This window comes from Piliocolobus tephrosceles, chromosome 2, assembly GCF_002776525.5.
Source record: "Piliocolobus tephrosceles isolate RC106 chromosome 2, ASM277652v3, whole genome shotgun sequence".
Taxonomy (NCBI): Eukaryota; Metazoa; Chordata; class Mammalia; order Primates; family Cercopithecidae; genus Piliocolobus; species Piliocolobus tephrosceles.
The window spans coordinates 101432015-101445137 of NC_045435.1; the positions used below are offsets into that span (position 1 = coordinate 101432015).

A 13123-nucleotide genomic window follows, 5' to 3' on the forward strand; every position below is an offset into this window, starting at 1 on the left:
ACAAGTTAATGTTAGTGAATTATTTATCTTAAATCATTAAACTAAAGATAAACCTAGTTACTCAAAGAAAGAAAAGAAATGGCACTTTCTTTTCCAGAGACCATCAAATTCCCAGTCATGCTAACTACGTTCTTGATAGCCTCTCTCTACTTAGTCCTCGAATAATGCTAAATGGAGGGTTTTGTTTGCCATTAGGCCGGAAAGATACAAGAAAAAATAATTAAAAAGCAAAATATTTGACACAATCTTTCTGCTAGTAGAGGTTGAAGCAACCTTTTAAATGCTACAACAGTCTGGGTATCAGAATAGATATTAAAATATTAAATATTCATGAGGCATACAGGTTTTATCTGTGCTACAAAATAAAAATATTTAAATTACACCATAAGTCAAATTGATATTAATTTCTTTGTCACAAGTAGTAGTATAAAGTGAAAAAAAAATGCTGAGTCTCTTAGGAATCCAAATGTGTAGGAAGGCATTAGTGCCAAAATGGCACTCTGAGAACAGCAACTGATGGCTGGGCACAGTGGCTCAAGTCTGTAATCCCAGTACTTTGGGAGGCTGAGGTGGGTGGATCACTTGAGCTCAGGAGTTCAAGACCAGCCTGGGTAACATGATGAAACCCCCATCTCTACAAAAAGTAGAAAAATTAGCCGGTTGTCGGGGCCTGTGCCTGTAGTCCCAGCTACCTGGGGAGGCTGAGGTGGGAGAATCACTTCAGCCCGGTAGGTCAAGGCTGAAGTGAGCCATGATCACGCCGCTGCTGTAGCCTGTGCCATTGCACTTCAGCCTGGGTGATAAAGTGAGACCCTGCCTCAAAAAAAAGAGAGGCTGGGCACGGTGGCTCACGCCTATAATCCTAGCGCTTTGGGAGGCTGAGGTGGGTAGATCACCTGAGGTCAGGAATTTGAGACCAGCCTGGTCAACATGGCGAAACCCCTTCTCTACTTAAAATACAAATATTAGCCAGGCGCAGTGGCCAGTGCCTGTAATCCTAGCTCCTCAGGAGGCTGAGGCAGGAGAATCACTTAAACCCAGGAGGCAAAGGTTGCAGTGAGCCAAGATCGCGCCACTATACTCCAGCCTAGGTGACAGAGCCAGACTCCGTCTCAAAAAAAAAAAAAAGAAAAAGAAAAGAAAGAAAGAACAGCAGCTGCAACTCACAGGGGAAAAAAAGTACATTTTATTTAATGACCAAGTACACACACGTTCACACACACACATTTGTACAGATAACTAAAACAATTTTTTACTCTTACCACATGGAATGCATTGTGAAATATTCTATGTTCTTTCATTTAAAGAAAAATGAGGGTCACATTTTAGTAAAAAAGTTTCACAAATCACTAATATGTTACAACATATAACTCTGATAACTGCTCTAGAGCATTAACAATGCTAAGCTATAATTTTAGGGGAATATATATTCGTGCTCCTTCTTAGAATCAGCCCATGATAGTATTTTAGGGACTCAACTCAGAGAAAAAAATTTAATATAGCTTGTTACCATGTATCCAACCTGAACATGGTACCTTTCAGTGAGTTTAAATCACCTACCTTCCTAGACCCAAGATCTGAGGGAATGACTTCCAACTATGTAACAGGACCCTTTGTCTGTATTATACATTTTATATATGTCTTTTCATGTACATTATTTCATTTGATCCTCACAACAACCCTGTGAGGTAGGCCGGGGGGGAAATGTTAGATTCACTTTATAGATGATGAAGTTAAGGTTCAGAGAGGTTAAGTGACTTTCTCAGTTACCATATACCTAGTACGAGGTAGACAGAATAAGAACCACTAACTTTTGTGGTTGGGGACCCTTTTCTCTAAACCACATAGCTTCTGAGAGTATAATGTAACCCAAAATATTTTTGCCACTTCGTCCTAATTTCCTTATTGTTAATTCAACTTTTTTGTTGTTGTTTTTAGACAGAGTCTTGCTCTGTCACCCAGGCTGGAGTGCAGTGGCGTGATCTCAGCTCACTGCAGACCCCGCCTCCTGGGTTCAAGTGATTCTCCTGCCTCAGTCTCCCAAGTAGCTGGGATTACAAGCACCCGCCACTACGCCCGGCTAATTTTTGTATTTTTAGTAGAGATGGGGTTTCGCCATGTTGGCCAGGCTGGTCTCAAACACCTGACCTCAGGAGATCCGGCTGCCTCAGCCTCCCAAAGTGCTAGGATTACAGGCAGGAGCCACCATGCCCGGCCTGTTAACTCAACTTTTTATAGGACACCATAAAAGTCCTAATTCTAAATTCATCATGTTAAATTTATGCTTCTCTATCAATGAAAACTTATGGCCACAGAACACATTTTTTGGAAAACACTGTCTCCTTGGCTCTAGTCTAAAGGAACACAAGCAATATGAAGCACCCTAGAGGCCAAGGAAATTGAAGAGAAGTCAGAGGAAGGGATATAAAATGGAATGTATGAATGGATTTTAGTCCCTTTAAGCTTGTACTTTTGTGAGAGGGTTCAATGGAGAGCTTTAATGCAGATGAGACTTGAAGCTTTTGAAGAAGATCTAAGTCTTGATGAGGTTATTCAAACTCAAATCTTGAATGCATAATGATGATAGGCCATGGTCTTCAAAAACGTGGTACTTGATGCTTGAAAACAAAACAAAACACAAAAAAAATTCTACTACAAGTCTAACAATTTTTTTAAGGGAAATTAAAAACTTCTTTTTGGTCAGTAATTAATCAGATTACTAGATACCATGCTAAAAGAAAAGGAGAAAATCAAAAAAAAAGAAAAGGAAAAAAAAATTTTTAAAAGGTACAGTAGACAGAACGGCTAAATATGTTCATTGGCTTATTATCTCTTTGATTAATACCCATCACTGAAAATTGCAACAGAATTTAAAGTTCTTACAGAATCTCCCTGGGGCTGTAGTCAGATACACTGATTTAATGATAATTTATTGTATCTCTTTGATCTCTATCCATGGTATCGAATTGTCTTAAAGAGCTTTTGATCTCTGAAAGCATAGCCAAAATGCTTGTTGGAAGAGACAGCATAAAATGATGTTGACTTTGTGGGGTAGGGAAAGAAACTGATGTGGAAATATTATGGTTCAAAAATACTGAAATATTTAAACAGGGAGAAAAAGAAACAATGCCTTCAAATGGAAAAATTCAGACCCCTTTGTAAGGTTCAAATGAAAAACATATGGTAAAAATATTGTAAACATGTGCATGATGCAACAAAAGACAGGTTATAGCCCTCTGAAATTTTAGCTCAGTAAATAATTACCAGAGGCCTCTCTCCCTCAGGGGATACTAGCCTCTGTTCCATACCTCTCCCTTTTTTAGAAGAGGTTTTTAATCTCACTGACTTAATTTTGTGCTCATTCTGTTTATTGTATATGCTTGTATAAACCTGCCTAAAAACAAATAACACTACAGCTAATATTTACTGAGTCTATACTTTGTGCCAGGCACTGCTCTAAACACTTTATGTAGATTAATTCCTTTAATCCTCACAACAACCCATGAATTAGATACTACTATTGTCCCCAATTTACAGATAAAGAAACTGAAGTACAGAAAAATTAAGAAATTCAGGTAATTACCCAGCTGATAAGTAGTAGAGACGGGATTCAAACTTGGGCTCTCTGGCTCCACAACAGAAACACCCACTGCTCTACAAAACTGGTTTCAATACAACAAAATTTACCAGGACCGGGGCTTTATTTTAATCAGTATTGTGCCATGTCACAATCTTTCACTTCATGTTATGATTAGAAAGCACAGTGAATAATGTAAATTCCCCAACAGTAGTAATATAGAATCCATTTCAGCAGTCACTACTCAGAAGTGACACCCTGTGGGAATGTCAAAGCAGTTTAAAAATGAAGCATGCACTAAAATATTATAGTGATAAAGGATTCTGACAACTTTATTCCTTGTTTTGCTTAGGTATATTTTCTATAACCTAATTTTTGTAAGGTGGATATAAATTACTTGTATAATTTTTAAAAACTTTTTTCAAGCATGCCATCACCATTATTAGCATTATATATATTAAACTTACACTAAAACTATTAGATAAGTTTGTTCTTGCTCTACTTGAATAGCCCAAAATTTTTTTTAATCAAGATAAAGTCAGCTTTATGGTAATAATGAAATAATAACAATAGCTATTTTTACGTAGACAAGACTTTATATACATTAACCTTCAGTAAATTCCTTTTTACAGCTGAGGAAATTGAGGCTTGAAACGAATAATAAAACTTAATTAATAGACTGGAGCCCAGATTCAAATCTGTCTATATTACTCTAGAGTTTGTGCTCTTTCCACTATACAATGCAGCCTCTCCAAATGCCAAAATATCTGTCCGACTGTCTTTTGTTATTAAACACACTGAAGAGATCTTTCTAAAATTCAGGTATTCTTCCCTTCTTCAATAGAAAATACTAAACATAAATTATTTCTGTGCAGTCAGGGTTATCATTTTGAATATCCATTAATATAGAGCTGTTTTCATCTTATCAAAAGGACTCAGGTTGCTACAATTTTAAATTAGCTGGTCTGCTTTATGAGTTTTTTCCTTTTTTCTTTGCCTCTAATAAGAGCACCTGGACTATTCATGATTTGTTACTTCTAATATCTCATGGAATTAGATGCCAGCTAATTAAGCCTATCAGAATTGTGTCTAAAATAAAAGTAAACTGAGTAAGGATCTGAGAAAAGCATGTTGATTTTATGTCTTATAATTTGAAGTTAAAATAATTTTAAAATTTATGTCCTGGTTATGGGTGAGGTGAGGTTGATGGATAAGTGATCAGTGGATATGTTAGCTATCAGTATTTAAATATAGGAATAAGAGATTAAACCCATCTACAATAAATCACTTTATTATACTACAAAAAAGTTTTTAGGATTTGAAAGAGGCCTCTGGAATAATCTAGTACATTCTCCCATACAATGAAAAATCCCCTCTACAGTGTTCCTGATGTTCAAAATCTGCTTAAGCAACCCAAATTACCAGGAGTCCACTGCCTCTCAACACAGTCTGCTTCACTGCTAATTATTAATAGTTCTATACTTTCTCTTATTTTGAATGAAATTTGGCCTCAAATAACAAAGAACAAGTATACTTCCTATGGAGTTTCTCCAACCCTTCCAAAGTCTTTTAAATAGTTCCAGTCCCCTCAATCCAGATCATTACAATTGCCCTTTTATAGGATCAAAACATTGATTAAAAACCGTTCTCCTGTTCTGCAAGGTAATCAAATCAGTTTTTGTGCATTAATGTTTTATAGGTTAATGAGATCTATTTATTCTTGGTCATAAACAATTGGAATGCTAGGAAAGACTTATGTTCTTGTTCAATTCAAATTGAACATCAATAAATTTTTGAGTTCTCTATTCTTTCTCCCCTCCCCAAAACTACATAAAACAGAATCTCAAAAGATATGGTTAACATAATAGTTTATGTTGCTAGATTTTAATTTTCTCACTTAAGCTTAGGTCTGCCTTCCTGTCATTTCAACTCTGTGAATAATCTTAAAACTTCCAAAATTATTTAAGCTACTCGCAAAATCATGAGTTAGCCAATGACAGGCCCATCTCTAAGGACTTAATGCGCTTTTTTTTTTTCCTCATTGACTAACTGGATAACCTCCTATCTGGTTTTCCGGAATATATATGTATATTCTCTCTTTATCTCTCTATGTGTATATACATATACACACACACATATATTTCTGGAATATATATATTCTCTCTATATAAATATATATGTTTCCAGAACATATATGTATGCAACATACATAGATGTAGATATTATATACTATATATCTATGTACACACATATATACACACACATATAGAAGCATCTTTCCTCAATTCTGTGTTCTTTACATGTAACTTTTACATTCAGGTTCATCTCCTTTCTCTCTCTGTCACCTTTACCATATTCTATCCTCTTGATTTAGGAAAACAATCTGTCCTTGGATTCAATTCATTGCTATCCATTCACTTAGCAAGAATAAAGAGTCTTACTCTAGGCATCGCACTCACTGATTTCCCCTTCATGATGATAGTGATTAATCCCAAGGACATTAGGAAACAAAGCATCATTTAACAGAGATGAGTATATGCAAAATACTCTGCCAAGTTTGCCCAGGCTGGAGTGCAATGGTGTGATCTTGGCTCACCGCAACCTCTGCCTCCCGGGTTCAAGTGATTCTCCTACCTCAGCCTCCTGAGTAGCTGGGATTACAGGCATGTGCCACCATGTCCAGCTAATTTTTTGTAATTTTAGTTGAGATGGGGTTTCTCCATGGTTGTCAGGCTGGTCTCGAACTCCTGAACTCAGGTGATTCACCTACCTCGGCCTCCCAAAGTGCTGGGATTACAGGTGTGAGCCTATAACTTCTTCTATTCTACTAATCATGATTCAATCACTAGTTAGCAGCCTTCATTATGATTTTTAACAGACACACAATAAGTGGTATCATATAGGTATGTATCTTACAAAGCCTGTTCTCAAGCAAGTTTCTAATAAAATCCCTATTAAAAAATAAAGATTATTATATATTTAAATTTTTCATATAATTCATTTTACTTATCTATTACTACTATTCCAAATGTCCTACAATAAAAGTGTGGGAAGACAAAAATGATTATCGAAGTAAAAGTCACCAGAATTTTCTGCTGCATTCCCAAGGCAGATAATCAGCTAATTAAAAGTAATACAAAATGAGATTACCAATTATATAAATTATTTTTCTGATTTACTGATTTTACTAACAGAACAAGCCATTCTTTGCAATGCCTTAAGCCAGTTCTAAACATCAAGAACAAAGTAAAACAATAATGAGTTGTTTAAAAAGTCCCTAAATAGCAATTCAGATAAAACAAAGTTCATCCTATTCAGTAATACTGTGAAGTTCAGAACTATGCCACAGCAATACTAACCTAGCTTGCAAACAACGGTAACACCCACCATATCACCTGGTCAGGTCAGCAACACGCAGTATACTGTAAATGAATACTGAATTCGGCAAGACTAAGCATTTAGTATTCTTAAGATCTTATTAATAGTAACAATCTAAGGTCAAGGTTTAAAATCTATTACAATGGATTGGAATAGATTGCAGCTCTGAAAAAATCTTAACTCATTTATGTAACCCTACTTCTTCTAAATAGTCCAAGTATTATAAGAACAGAAAGTCATAAGGGAATAGTAAAAGGCTCTCATAATTGCTAAATTATTGTAAAGACTTGCTGTTTGTTTCTTAGTATTATGAAAATACAAACATGCTCATAGTAAAAAAAAAAAAAAAAAATCAACCCACCAGAAATAGTATACGGAAAAATTGTGAGATGTGAGTCTCTTCTTCCTACTGTAGGCCTCTAGTCTCATTTCCCAGGGTTATCTGTCAATAATTCCTTACACTGGTTTGAAGAAATTTTGTATGTATGTATATAAATGTATGCTTTATATAAACACAAATGAAAACATACTGTATGTATAGTTCTTTTTATTGTTTTATCAGTTAACAATGTGTATTAGAGATTTTTCCATATCTGCATCTCTGCAACTACTTTATCCTAAGAGCTGCAAAGTATTACTTTGTATAAAGACAGTCATTTAACCAGACCTCTGTTGAAACACAGTTAGGCTATTTCTAGCAGGTTTTTTTAAATCAAACAATATGGTGACAAAAATCTTTGTATGCAAATTTCTGTGTGTAAGGCCAAATAAATCTGAAAGATGAATTCCTAGAAGTACTGCCTGCTATAGAATTAAGCAAATTCTAAATAAGAAGCCAGGGTATCTACAAAGGAGACCAGAAAAAAACTACAAGTTTAATGCTTAGTGATTAAAGTTGTGACAAATATTATCATAAAGTTAGAAGTTAAGGTTCTGAAAATGAACAAACCGATCAATTAAAAAAGGTAAAATGGGAGAAAATAAATTTTACCCCCTTGAGACAGAAAGATAAAAGCCCTGGAGAATCAACCACCTAATATATTTTTTTAACAGAAGAAGAAAGAAAAAAGTAAAATAGCATGAATAAGGCAGGATAAAGAAAAAAAGGCATTTTTGGGCCTCTTTTCTTGCTTAAACCTGAGGCACAAGATAAAATTGATCAGTAGATTTGATACATATACTATTACATAGCCAAACTTGGATGCAAGATAATTTAAATGACTATTTGAGGCCTCATTTCTACAGGGTATCCACAGATTAAATTATTTCTACCAGGATGTAAAGTGTTGAAAGGAGGTTCCCCCCTAAAAAAAGAAAGCAGAGCAGTAACTTTCCAAGAACAATATAAATATAGCTTGCCAATCTTCAATTTCTGATCAACTTTATAGGAAAATAAGAACAATTGCTTTATATTTACAAAACAAACCTTTCTTTGGAAGGTCCTGATTAAAACATAAAGAGATTAAGAACTGTACTTTTCAATTACAATCCTATAATTTCCTAGGCAAATTTAAGATTGTTCTACCATCTCAACAAACATAAAACACAGTCAATTACTTACCTCTCCCAAAGTGCTAGGATTTGAATGCCACAATACATATTGACTCATGTTTTTGTCCATTAATGGTCCGTGGGTTTCTTTAAATGAGGTCCATTTTAGAGTCCATAGATATCAGTGTTCTGCAAAACTAAAAACCTCAAGAATGTCAATGTACAGACCTAAGTTACCACTGAGATACCAAATCATTATGAATAAAAGTTATACTACACAGACATTTAGATGTCCACAACTTAGTGGACATCACACTGAACAACAGATTGACACTGAACAGGAGACTGAGGTAGCAAAATTAGACTGGATTTTTAAGTAAGACAATAATATTAACATAAATCTACAGGATCTCAAAACATGACTTTGTACCATAATTTTACGTATTCTAAAGTAACAATATACACAAATGGGCATGATTCTGGGCACTTTCCAGAAACTGGGAAAACAAGGTTTAAGGGTATGTAAACTTAAAATTTAAACAGTGCAATAATATATTTACATGTCAACTTTTTGGAGTTTTCAATCTATTTTGAGAACATCTTAGATTTTTATATCTAGAAAATGCTTAAGAAGTTTCATCTCTGTAAAACACACACATACACACACACACACACACACACACACCCCCATGTGGCATAAATTCAGGGTTTCCTACTCCTACTATATCCAATCTAATGGTAAGATTCTGAAACCAGAGCTGCTATCTCATTATGTGGTCCATACACACATTCACCTCACTGGACTAGGTAGTGATTCATGCCAAGATTTCATTACACAGCCTGAAGACAGTCTCATCTGCTCTTTTTTTCCATTTGACAACCAAAACCAGTAAGGTTACGGTAGTTGTTTTTTAGGTCCCTTCCCACTTTTTATCACATTTTTAAAATTAATTTTTATTTTTAAAATTTTATTTATTTATATTTTATATTTTATTTATTTATTTATATTTCCTGAGGAGTTAACACTGTCGCCCAGGCTGGAGTGCAGTGGCACAACCTCTGCTCCTGCAACCTCCGCCTCCCAGCTTCAAGTGATTCTCGTGCCTCAGCCTCCCAAGTAGCTGGAATTACAGGATCGCACCCTGCCCGGCTAATTTTTTCCATATTTTTAGTAGAGACGGGGTTTCACCATGTTGGCCAGGCTGGTCTTGAACTCCTGACCTCAAGTGATCCGCCCACCTTGGCCTCCTAACGTGCTGGGATTACAGGCGTGAGCCACCATGCCTGGCCCCACTCTTGATCACATTTAAGACACCTAAACAAGTACTTCCAACAAAGGAAACAGTTTAATCTTCTTTTGGGGACCCTCTATTAATATAACTGTTTGGAAGGAGTTAACCTTATTATAAACACCAGGTATAATCTCTGACTGGATTTTTATAAATTACTATTTTCATTTTCATAATCAAAAATATAAGGTGTATTCTCAATTACAATATAATTACAGTGAGTTATAATTCTCACATCTCAAATGTAAGTAGTACACTTACGTATAAGATAACGAAGAAACCATTAAGAAAAAGGAAAGTGGCCGCACTTGCAGTGGCTCAAGCCTGTAATCCCAGCACTTTGGGAGGCCAAGGTGGGCGGATCACGAGGTCAGGAGATCGAGACCATCCTGGCCAACACGGTGAAACCTCGTCTCTACTAAAAATACAAAAATTAGCTGGGGGTGATGGCGTGTGCCTGTAATCCCAGCTACTCGGGAAGCTGAGGGAGGAGAATCACTTGAACCAGGGGGTCGGAAGTCGCGCAGTGAGCCGAGATCACCACTGCACTCCAGTCTGGCGACAGAGCGAGGCTCCATCTCAAAAAAAAAAAAAAAAAGGAAAGTAAGTTTACTTTGCTTAAAAGAAAGCATTAAGAGCAGTCAGTGCTATAACAACAGTTTATTTACAACGGTCCAATTCCTCCCTGGTATCATTTCCCTACAAGTTCTTCCCAGAAAAGTAAAGGAACCTGAAAGAAGCCAAAGTAAGTGACTCATCCTCTCCACCCGGATAAGAATACTAAGACACATTTCTAAATTTCAATAACCATAAAAGACAAAACTAACAAAAACCAACAATGTCCTGGGTATCTGCTGCACCAGCATCCTCATAAACCACTGGTTAGCAAACTAAACTGGAGTCATTTCTATATTCAGAGGTTAGAATACTGAAATTTGGGAGAGGTTCTGCCTGGGAGCCAGAATCAGGTTGGTTGGTTCATTCATTCATTCATTCATTCATTCATTCATTCATTCCTTCGACAGCATCTAAAGAATGCTTACTTGCGGCAAGGCATTGTGCTACGAGTTAAGAGACAAAAAGTTGAGGTCCCTGTCCCCTATTAGCAGAACAGGTCGGGGTAGGTGAACCCTAGGTCAACTCATCTCAGTGTCCCAGGCTCCGTCTCTCCAATACACGCGCCAATGATCGGAAACCCATGGCCCCCAGCCATGTCTGATTCTGAGAAGACTCAACCTGTCTGTATTTCCTCGACGACTTCGGGCCTCCAAGACCAAGTTCCCAAGAGTTCTCCATATCCTCAACCCCTCAGGGAGTCTCATGCCAAGGAGCCTTTTCTCCAGCCACGACCTAATGCTGTCCATTACCTAACCTGTGTCCGCCCGCGCTTAGGGCCCCGAGCGACCTAGGCCATCAACCCCAGCTGCCACCCTCACCCCAGTTCAGATCCCGCCAGCAGGTTACCTGTCGGGGATCCGAGGCTCCCAGCGGATCCCAGACGTTCCGCCCCGCCCATGGCGTCACCCTCCACAACCAGGTACCGCCTCCCCTGCGTAACTTCCCGTGCGCCACGTCCGGCCGGAATTCCACCTGACCCGCCGTCCCGCTGAGCGCCAGACTCAGCTAGGGACGTCACTTCCGACCTGTTGTTTGGGTTCACCTGGCATCCTGGCGCGCTCCATATCTTGCTTGTCAGATTTTATTCCGCCGGTTTGCTTCTCGGCCTGGGTATCTAGCCTGGAAAAGTGCATGTTATCTTTTTGCAAACTTCTTTAGCCTTCTTTTCGGCAGCCACTTCCCTCTGCTCCTTCTGTAGGTTGTACTCATCACTGGTCAAATTCACCTGGCCTCTTGGAGAAATCACGATTGTTATTGTCATTTTTCTTATTTATCTACGTAGTGGAGCGCTAGGAGTGCAGGCTGTGAGGTTTCGCTATCTGGTTTCAAATGCTGCCTCCCACTTCTAACAGTGTTGCCTGGGCATGTTACTTAACCTCTCTGTGCCCACTTCAAGTGTGAAACATAATACTAGTACCTAAAAAATAGGACGATTGTATTACTTGAGATAATACACTGAAAGCGCCGTCACACTGAAAGCATTCGATGAGTGTTAACCATTACTTTTTGCATTATTATGCACTCTTATTCCCTGTTGTAACATACCTGTGCTTAAGGACAACTGGAACCAGATATCCTGCTAGCCTTTATGTCCCCCCGCGTCCCCCCCCCAACTTTTTTTTTTTATTTTTACGGATACTCAGCTTTTAGTTAATTGATGATGCCTGGCACCCTCTTTGGAACTGTGAGCCCCCGTTGGAATCTTATATAGAAAACAACTTTAACCCTACTGGAAATAACCTGCTTAGTTATTGTGCTAGGTAATGGGGAAAGTTGAATAAAACCCAGGCCCTACCCTCAAGAACATGGAGATACTCAATAAATGATTGTGGGAGGAAGGAAGTCAACCCAGGAAAAAGCAGAAGGGACCAGCTGAACTGAAGATTTATCCTTAGCACAAAAATTTCACAGAATGACAGAACTGAAAGGAACTTTTAGAGGTAATCACTTAGTCAACCTCTTGCTGTTACAGGTAAGGAAAATGGGATCCAAAGAAGCGTCTAAATGTCACACAATGAGTTTCAATGCTAACACCAAAAGTAGAGTCTCAAAATGCTCGCCACCTCTCCCCATTCCCAAAATCTGCCCCAAAATATTAATAAGGTAGGGGTAGATTCACTTTTAAATCCTTCCCTCTCAAGTGAAAAGGATTAGGAAAGCCCCAGTCCTGGAGAGACAAGGGCAATGTAACCTAGATGCCACCTAATTGTGATGATCATCTGAATGTTTGGTGTGGCCATTGCTGGATTCATTTGAAACACAGTATTTCCATTCCCCTGGCAAACTTCTTATATTTACTCAGAAATAAAGTGTAAAGTATCAGCTCCTGTGAGCTCCACCTTCAATTTTAACTGACTGGACAGGAATAAGTAACAGATCCAACAAACTCCAGAAGGTAACATAGACTCTGTGAATGCACTGTCAATGATGTGGCATAATTGCATTTAGTTTTCTCTAATATAATTATTCAACCTTTATTTAGGAATATGACAGAGCTAGCATAGGCATTATTATTATTATTGAAATGTTGGTAATAGGATCATTTAATGGAAAATAATTCAATGTTAATATTATCTCATAGGCCCATCTTGTTCCCTCATTCAACCAATGGCACTTTTTCTCCTTTGATACTAATGTACTATACAAATAAATACAAAACAGGATGATGCTTTAATCAAATTTAAAATCATTTGAATGACATCTTTATGTTTCAAACAATCAAAATTTACACAGGTCTTAAAATCAACTTGTTTGGGTTCTATGCCAAGCT

The 13123-nt window shown here is 37.5% G+C and overlaps 1 long non-coding RNA gene across 1 annotated transcript; it reads right to left on the reverse strand.

Moving 5' to 3' along the window:
• Positions 1 to 1226: 1226 nt before the first annotated feature.
• On the reverse strand, positions 1227 to 11285 carry LOC111523202. The gene is made up of 3 exons (XR_002725464.1): positions 11200 to 11285; positions 8517 to 8643; positions 1227 to 2618 (listed from the first exon to the last, which is right to left on the reverse strand). It is a non-coding gene; the product is annotated as an uncharacterized LOC111523202 (long non-coding RNA).
• Positions 11286 to 13123: the final 1838 nt, after the last annotated feature.